Source organism: Arachis stenosperma, chromosome 10, assembly GCF_014773155.1.
Source record: "Arachis stenosperma cultivar V10309 chromosome 10, arast.V10309.gnm1.PFL2, whole genome shotgun sequence".
Classification (NCBI taxonomy): Eukaryota; Viridiplantae; Streptophyta; class Magnoliopsida; order Fabales; family Fabaceae; genus Arachis; species Arachis stenosperma.
Genome location: NC_080386.1, coordinates 117,635,388 through 117,644,825, shown reverse-complemented (window position 1 = coordinate 117,644,825; position 9,438 = coordinate 117,635,388).

The following is a 9,438-nucleotide window of genomic DNA, read 5'->3' as shown; positions in this document are numbered from 1 at the left end:
GAGAAGATCTTGAAAAGATTTTATATGGATAAATCACATCCATTAAGTATCCCAATGATCGTAAGATCTTTGGATGTGAAAAATGATCAATTCCGTCCTAAAGAAGAAAATGAAGATATCCTTAGTCCTGAAGTACCATATCTTAGTGCCATTGGAGCACTAATGTATCTTGCTAATAATACAAGACCCGATATATCATTTGCTATGAATTTACTAGTAAGATATAGTTCCTCTCCAACCAGAAGACATTGGAATGGAATCAAACAAATCTTTCGATATCTTCATGGGACAGTTGATATGGGATTGTTTTATCCCTATGGATCCAAGTCACAATTAGCTGGCTATACAAATGCTGGATATTTGTCTGATCCACATAAAGGGAGATCTCAAACAGGATACCTATTCACATATGGTGGTACAACTATATCATGGAGGTCCACGAAACAGACGATTGCAGCAACATCCTCTAATCATGCTGAAATACTAGCAATACATGAAGCTAGTCGCGAGTGTTTTTGGCTGAGGAGAGTGATTCAATATATTCTGTCATCAAGTGAACTGATTGATCATAAGATAGCTCCAACTGTCCTGTTTGAAGATAATACAGCATGCATTGCTCAACTTAAAGGCGGATACATCAAATGTGATAGAACAAAATATATTTCTCCCAAATTTTTCTTCACTCATGATCTTCAAAATCAAGGGAGAATTGATGTCCAACAGATCCACTCAAGTGATAATCTGGCAAATTTATTCACAAAGTCACTCCCAAAATCTTCTTTTGAAAGATTGGTATATCAGATTGGGATGCGCCAATTTAGAGATATAAAATAATATCGGTAAGAGGGGGAGACTGTACTTTTTTTCCTTGGTCAGGGTTTTTTCCTATTGGGTTTTTCTTGACAAGGTTTTTAATGAGGCAGTCCCCATCACTAAAGGATATTGTACTCTTTTTCCTTCACTAAGATTTTTTTCCACTGGATTTTTCTTTAGTAAGGTTTTAACGAGGCAATAATTCTAAATGGTCATCCAAGGAGGAGTGTTGTGATAAGGATGAAAGAAGAAGTGGATGACCATCATTAATACGGGTGTTTGATTTCAATGCTGAATGGCTCAACTCCTCATGGCAAATATAAATTAATAAAGTTGAAATTGTAAGTTTCACATGCCTATAAATAGTGAAGCAATACGAGGAACTATAGAGAATTAATAAAAAAATCTTCTCTCTCCCTTATATGGACACACTCTTCTCTCTATTTATATTTCTTTATTTTTATTTGTTACCTCTTATTTATTTATTTATTTAGTTATTTTATAACATTTTTTGATAATTTTGTAGGGAGTGAGTGAAAAAGGGCTATGGAAGCTTTACAAGAGATTGGCAGCTGGTGGTAGTGGAGGTAAAAGGTGTTGGGTTGTTAATGGTTAAAGGGTGGTAGGATTCAAGATTAAGAGGGGTGGATTTAGGGTTAAAATTATGATTGAAATAAAAAATGAAAGAAATAATCAAGGGTAAAATTAGAATAAAAATATTGATTAACGGTTGACCGTTTAAAATTTAACGGTGACAGTCAAATTGAAGATTAATTCAAATGTTAAGGACAAAATTAAATTGAATTAAATAATAAAAGACATTTTTAAAAAATTTAAAAATGTTAGAAAACAAAAAACATATTTTATCCATAATTTAGGCAGCTCTGGTTAGGGGTGGTAAACGGGCCTAAACCTGCTGGACCGACCCGTGTAACCCGCCAAAAAAGACGGGCTGGGCTGAAAAATCAGGACCGTCAAATAGCAAAAGCCCGCCTAACCCGCACCGCTTAAACCGTGGGCTTTGGCGGGGCGGGGCGGGCTTCCCCGCCATACTAAGATTTTTTTAGTGAGGGAGTATTTTTGTAATTTTTTTTGCCAAAACCTAACTTCCCCCAACCTAACTTATAAGAGTATAAAGATAAAAATTGAGTGTTTTAAATTATGTTTATGTTATTTTGGAGACAATATTTATAATTAAGTTTTGGATTATATTTATTTTGCTTTGGAGAGAATATTTATACTTATATTTTGAGTGAAAATTTGGTTTATAATTATATTTATTAGATATTTATAATTACAAAGACTTTAATGTTTGTGAATATAAAAAATATAATTTTTTATGCCATTAGAAAATATAAATTTATTAATATGGTTGTGAAATTATATATATTACTTAGTAGTTAATAGTAAAAAAAAAAGGGGGTTTTAGCGGGCTTAGCCCACCAGTCCGCCAGCCCACAGTTAGGCGGAACGGGTTAGGATTCTAGGACCAACTCACTAGGTGGGGCGGAGCGGGTCAGTCCGTCAAAGGACGGACTTCTGGCGGGGCGGGACGGGCTTCCCCGCTTGCTACCCCTAGCTATGGCTAATGGAGCTCTTTATAAAAATTTTATTAAATACTTTGCCTACATACATATACACAAGTCTTATATAGTTACATATTTTTTTAATAATTAATTTATACTCGAATACTATAAGTTATAGGGTTTTTACTTAAATAAAATAAACCAATACTAAAATTATTGGATTCCCTAAATCAAATTTTGAAATGTAAATATCCTCTTTCTACTATTACATAAATCGTTCCAAGAGCATGAGGATTATATAATATGTTAATCATGCCACCTAAGAACGATTTATACATGGATGGTATAGGAAAATAAGGAGTAAATCGTTGAAGGGTCATAGATAGCGCATAAATCGTCCCAACCTACAAGGATTCATGTGATTTTGAGCTAAAACACAAAGGTTTAGCACGATTAACGTGCTAAAGCAAACTCTTTTAAACCTGGCACGATTTATATATAATAGGGCACTTTTATTTATAATATTTTAATTTAAATTATATTTATTTAAATTTTAACTTAAAAAATAAAAATATTTTTTTTATAATTTCAATTATTAATTTTGTTAATAAGATTAAATAAAATTAAAAAATACTAACAAATTATAATAAAAAGAGTACTAAATTTTAATACATAAATTTATGTTTTTTCTTAAAAAAAATGTCAATGTTAAAAAATATAATTTTGAATAATATAAATTCATGATGTTTTAAATAACATAAATTTAAGTTTTTATGAAATTTTTAGTATTCGTTGTTCATATGATTTTTATGAAATTTAACTCTTTTTATTATAATTTGTTAGTATTTTTTTTATTTAATTTGGTTTTTTTAATAGAATTAATAATTAAAATTTATACAAAGCCAAATAAAAAAAAGACAAAAAAATTCTATAAAAAATATGCATCAATAAAAATGATTTAAAAAAATATATGAACAACGAATACTAAAAATTTCGTAAAAACTTAAATTTATGTTACTTAAAACAACATTAATTTATATTATGCAAAATTAATATTTTCTAACACCTTTTGACATTTTTAAGAAAAAACTTAAATTTATGTATTAAAATTTAGTACTCTTATTATTATAATTTGTTAGTATTCTTTTTTAATTTAATTTAATCTTTGAAATTATAAAAAATATATTTTTTTAAGTTAAAATTTAAATAGATATAATTTAAATTAAAATATTATAAATAAAAGTACTCTATTATACATAAATCGTGTCAAGCTTGAGAGGGTTTGCTTTAAACGTTAATCGTGCTAAGCCTTTGTGTTTTAGCTCAAAATCACGGGAATCCTTATAGGGTGGGACGATTTATGCGTTACCTATAACCCTGTGTGCCCTGCAACGATTTACTCCCTATTCTCCTAGGCCATCCATGCACAAATGGTTCCTTGCGTTTGTTTTCGGAGACAGTACACGGAGACATAGACAGCACATTCTTAAAAAGCGTTTGAAAGCAAAGACATGGACACTGAACATATTGTCTCCGAGACAGTTTTTTATACTTTTGTGTCCACTCTTTTACGAAGGACAATGATGGACACGGGATTTGGAAGAGGGACATGGACTGTTTTTATGAATTTTTTTCTTTTTTGTCCATGGTGCTATTTTTTATTATTTCACTGTTACCCCTTCTTATTTTTCTTATTTTGCGTTGTTATCAGAAAGTACTTTTTTTACTCCATGCTCTTTTTCTATCTCTATGTTCTTTTTCTTTCTCTTTTTTTTTCTCAAGTACTCTCTCTTTTTTATAAAAATTTTTATTAGACTGGATAATTTCTTTTTTCTTATCATTCTTACTTCAACATCATTTTAACCTTATATTATATTATTTGATTTATAATAAAAATAATAAAAAAAATAATTAGTGGAGACTTTTAAAAGATAAATATTATAAAGGTAAAATTGATATTTTAAAATGCTAAAAAATAATTTATAAATTGTAATTGATTTTATATAATTTAAAGAAAAATTAATTTTTTGAAAAGAAAAATAAAATTTTAGATAAAAAAAATTAATTTTCTAAATAAAAATAGATTTTTATGTGCAAAAATTAATTTTTTCCATTTAAAAATGGATTCTTTTTTTAAAACTGATTTTGTATTTAAAATTAATTTGGCTTATTAACCTAAATGAAATTTTTTATTAATCAAACTCAGATTTTTTTTATTAATATTAACCATATGTATTCCTACATATTAATAATAAATTTAAAAAAAAATAATTATATTTATAAATTTTATTTTAATATAAATACTATTATATAATTTTTTATTAAAATTTTTTACTGCTTCAAATATTTTTTTCAAGTTTCCACTATCTGGACTCCTACGTACTCTCATTATTTATTAAATTAGTTTATACTAAAAAATTTGGAATCACATGGCTATTTTAGTCATTTTATATAATATTTTAGTCTTGTCCATATGTATCCAAATATAATACTGGACATTACATTAGTGTCCTATCCATCGTATCCAAACACGATACACAAAACATAATTTTTAATGTCTCTGTCTTATCGTCTTTGTTTCAGTGTCCTGTTCTGTCGTGTCTCTACAAACAAACGCTACCTTGGTGACATGGTTAACATATTATATAATCCTCATACTCTGGAATGATTTATATAACACTAGAAAGAGGATATTTATGTTTCAAAATTTGATTCAAGAGAATTCAGTAATTTTAGTATTGGTTTATTTTATTTAAGTAAAAATTCTTAAATTATAATTTACATAATAATATTTAAAAATAATATAGAAGCAAGATTGTAAATATATTATTTAAAATTAATTTGATTATGTTATTAATAGTCAAATTTAACATTAATATGGTTAAATGAGTATTGTGTGTATATAATTTTAAAAATATTATGTGTACACTAAAATCAGTTATTACAATTAGTCACCATCTATTTAAATATAAATATATATATGTTTAATTCATTTTTAATGTATATTTTGTACTCTAACATATATTTTATACTAAAAAATATAAATAACCAACTCTTTTTCCTGCCAGCAATGTAACAAACCAGCTAACTTTTCATAAAAACCATTATTTTAAATTAACAAAACACTCATTTAATGCTCGTTTACCATTCAAAAACACGCTCATTACGCGCCTCTCGTCCTCCATTTCGTGTTCTTCTTTTGATCATTAATTTTGTCGTGACGTGCGTCTCCCTGCCGTCAAATCATTAGCACGTCGTGGGTCTCCACCTACTATGTCGTAATTATGTAGAATTTTATGCACTCGTTCACGGGTAATGCTATAGTGCTGAATGAGAAAATTTTCAGCAGCTGTTGAAATTAGGTGGCATTATAGAAAAATTTACGTGTGTATTTATTGCTTCTAAAATTTCAATAAATTCTGCAATGTGCCCAGAAATTGATGAAAGAGAAAAGTTAATTAGATATTATTTGATTTTGTTAATGAAGATGATTAGGTTGTTGGGCTTTTTTTTAAAAATCCAATAAATATTTGGTATGTAATATATTACAGATCCAAAAAAGATTGAGTGTTGTGATAAAAAATATTGTACAGCCTGATAAAATGAATAATGATAATAATAGCACAGTAATTATAAATAATTTCTGGGTACCCAAAAAAAGAAATCAAATTCCAAATGAAGTGTAGGAGATGCTGTATTGGTGGTGGTGGTATATACATTCTTATGCTTACTCTTATTATTGGGTTTGATCAGAAGTCAGCTATCTCAAAATGTAAGAGCCCACCACCCTACAAATAACAATAATAATGCTTCATCATTATTTATACAATATTTAGGGTTAATTGCATGTTATACAGGTTAAATATTTTAGGTTATGTATGTAGCCTTTAAATTTTAAAAAATATGTGAAATTATTTTTTTAATTTATTTTAAATGTGAAAATAGCTAGACCTTTTAGTTAATTTTCTAAAATGTATATTTTAATTAAAATAAGTGAGTAAATTATGCATAGATTTTTTTTTAATCTTTCTTAAATATGCCACTTTGACAAATGATATAAAAAGACACGTATATATATAGCTAGGTTCACAAACATCGCTATCTCATGAATGTTTTTTTTTTATTATTATTAAAGATAGAGACACTCGAAAGTATGACTTTTTAGGTAAATATGAAAAAATTATACCATTTAAATTACAATTCATTAGACTACTTCATGTATGTTAGTTGTTGTTTGTTTTAGGTATGAATAATATATGAAAATATACTTTATGAAATTAGATTACTCATAATTTATTTAATATTGTTTTATTTAATACTATTTTAGATTATAAATATTACTATGACTCTATTGTTAATTATAGTTAGTTTTTTATTTATTTTGTCTTTTTTAGTAGGATGAATAATTTATATTTTTAAAAAATTACAATGATAACATAATATACAACTATTACAATTACAAATTTTACTAGAGGTAACAAATAATAAAAAAAAGTTTGTACACAGAAAAAATAAAATACCAAAAAAAAAATAGAAGACAAGAATTCAATTCATTTGGGACTTGATTTCTTTTTTGGTACCAATAAATTATATATAAACAGTGTGAATATTTTTATCATTATTCATTTTATAGGGCTGTACAATATTTTTATCACAACACCAATCTTTTTTGGACCCGCAAGAGATTATATACCAAAATTCTTTGGACTCCCAAAAAAAGCCCAACAACTTAATCATCACCATTAACAAAATCAAATGACATTTAATTAATTGGCCTCCTCCATCAATTCTCTGGACACACGACAAGACTTGTTGAGAACCTTAAAAACAATAAACACACGTGTAAACTCCTCTGCTGTGCCACTTAATTTCAGCACCTGCTGAAAACTTTCTCTTTCAGCATCATAGCATTACCCCTCGTTCACCAATTCTATAGCAAAATTATGCGCTGCTGATTCTGCATTACTGTTTAAATCTACAATAGCCTCACGTGGAGCACAAATCATCAGTGGCGTCGGTGTCCTCCACGGGCAGCGTCCTTCAATTGATGAAGGAGATTCCAATTTTAGTATTATACGCGATATGTCTATGAATTATCTTTCACATGAAGAAAATTCTGAGCTTGTGAATCTTCTTCCTCTTTTTTTTTTTGGTGACTAATCTTCTTCCTCTTTAATAGGTTCATAAGATATTTACAACTATTTTTTATGTTTTTTCTTTGTTAAATTTTAGATATTTTTTGTTATATTTTAGTTGTTCTTTTTTTAATAATTTTAGAAATTTTTTGTTAGTTTTAAATGATTTTGTAGTATATATTGAGTGCTTCTTTTATTAAGTTTTAAATGATTTTTTTTTATGTTTTGAATGTTTTTTCAATAATTGTGGATGTTTCTTTTTATTAATTAGATTTGGATGATTTTTTGTGATGTTTTGGATTCTTTTATTAGATTTCGAATGGTTTTTTGTTATGTTTCGAATTTTCTTTTTCTAATAATTATGGATATTCCTTTTTGTTACTCTATATTTTCTAAACCATTTGGATATTTATCTTTTGCTAGGTTCCAAATATTTTTTTGTTAGGTTTTTGAATTTTTTTTTTTGTAATTTTAGATTTTTTTTGTTAGTTTTTGGATGGTTTTATTGTGATGTTTTGGATTTTTTTTTTTTTTTTTCGTTATGTTTGAGATGTTTCTTTTTATTCATTTTTGGAAGTTCTTTTTCCAATACCAAACGCGGATGGATGACGAGGAATGGGGGAACAGCGGCAAACGGCAACTATAGCGACCTGCTCTAAATGATGGTACTGCTGAAGTTCGACGACAACGATGCTGTGACCAAGATTACGTTGTTTACGCACACGAAGAGGGCATCGCACGGGAGGACAGTGCATGGGAGTGCAGAACACGGTGGAGGTAGCACACTGGGGGACGGCGATGCTGTGACCAAGATGATGCAAACAGGGAGGGCAGTGCATGGGAGTGCAGAGCACGGCAGAGATAGCGCACTAGGGGGAGGGGAACGTGCGGTGATGGTTGGGCACAACAAAGGTAGTGTTTCCCTTGGGAAAGAAAGATGTAACAGAAGAAAGTGAAATGGTGAAGATTCAAATGAGTCTTTTTTTAGTATAACAGTAAAAGTGAGTTTTGGAATGAATTAGATACTGCTTTTTTGTTTTTTTTTTTTGGTGTTTTTACAATCCGACTAGTAATTAGTTGATATTCTAGTTGGCTACCTACTAGCATGGTTGATTTTATATTGATAGTTAATTTTATTATACTCTTTGCATGATTGATATAATTTATAGTTTATGAAAAGTTAAGCATCAAAATCTTAAACTTCAACGACCTAACATTATAAATAAAGATAAACTACTAAAAGTAATAAAAAAATTTATATTATTAACAAAAATAATTATAAAAGATGTAAATAATAAATAAATTTTGAATAATTTAAAAATATAATAAAAATAATAAAAAAATATTATATTTTTTATAAATGATAAACATGTAATTTTTGTATTTAAGAAATAATTTGTATTTAACTCAAATTTCTTTTAAAAAAATTTAGATGACTATTTTAAAAATATAAAAAAATAAGAACAAAATTAGATCCCTATCCAATTTTTTTTTATTTTAAAAATATGAGAAAAAAATAAATCGGTTTTTGACCTTTTGCCCTGCGGATATTCAAATCTCCAACGATTTGAAAATACATTTAAGTCTCTGACATTTTCAAAATCTAAACACATTGATCCTTCTGTTCACTTAAGATTTAACGAAAAATTCAAACATAACTTCTGTTGTACTAACTTGGTCGATATACGGATGCACGAATGGTAGAATTTTTAAAATATGATAAATTAGACACCTGAATCGATATATCCAAATTTTAAAAAAATTAAAAACTTAAATATATTTTTAAATTTTTAAAGATATAAATGTCTATAAACAAAAAAATTAAAGATCTATTTGTACTTTTCTTTAAAAATATCATAGACTATCATTGTATCCAAAAAAATGTTTGACTAAAATGGTCACACGATTTCTGTTTACTATGCTGTGGAAATGAAAAAACAGTTATCAAGAAAAAAAAAATTGGA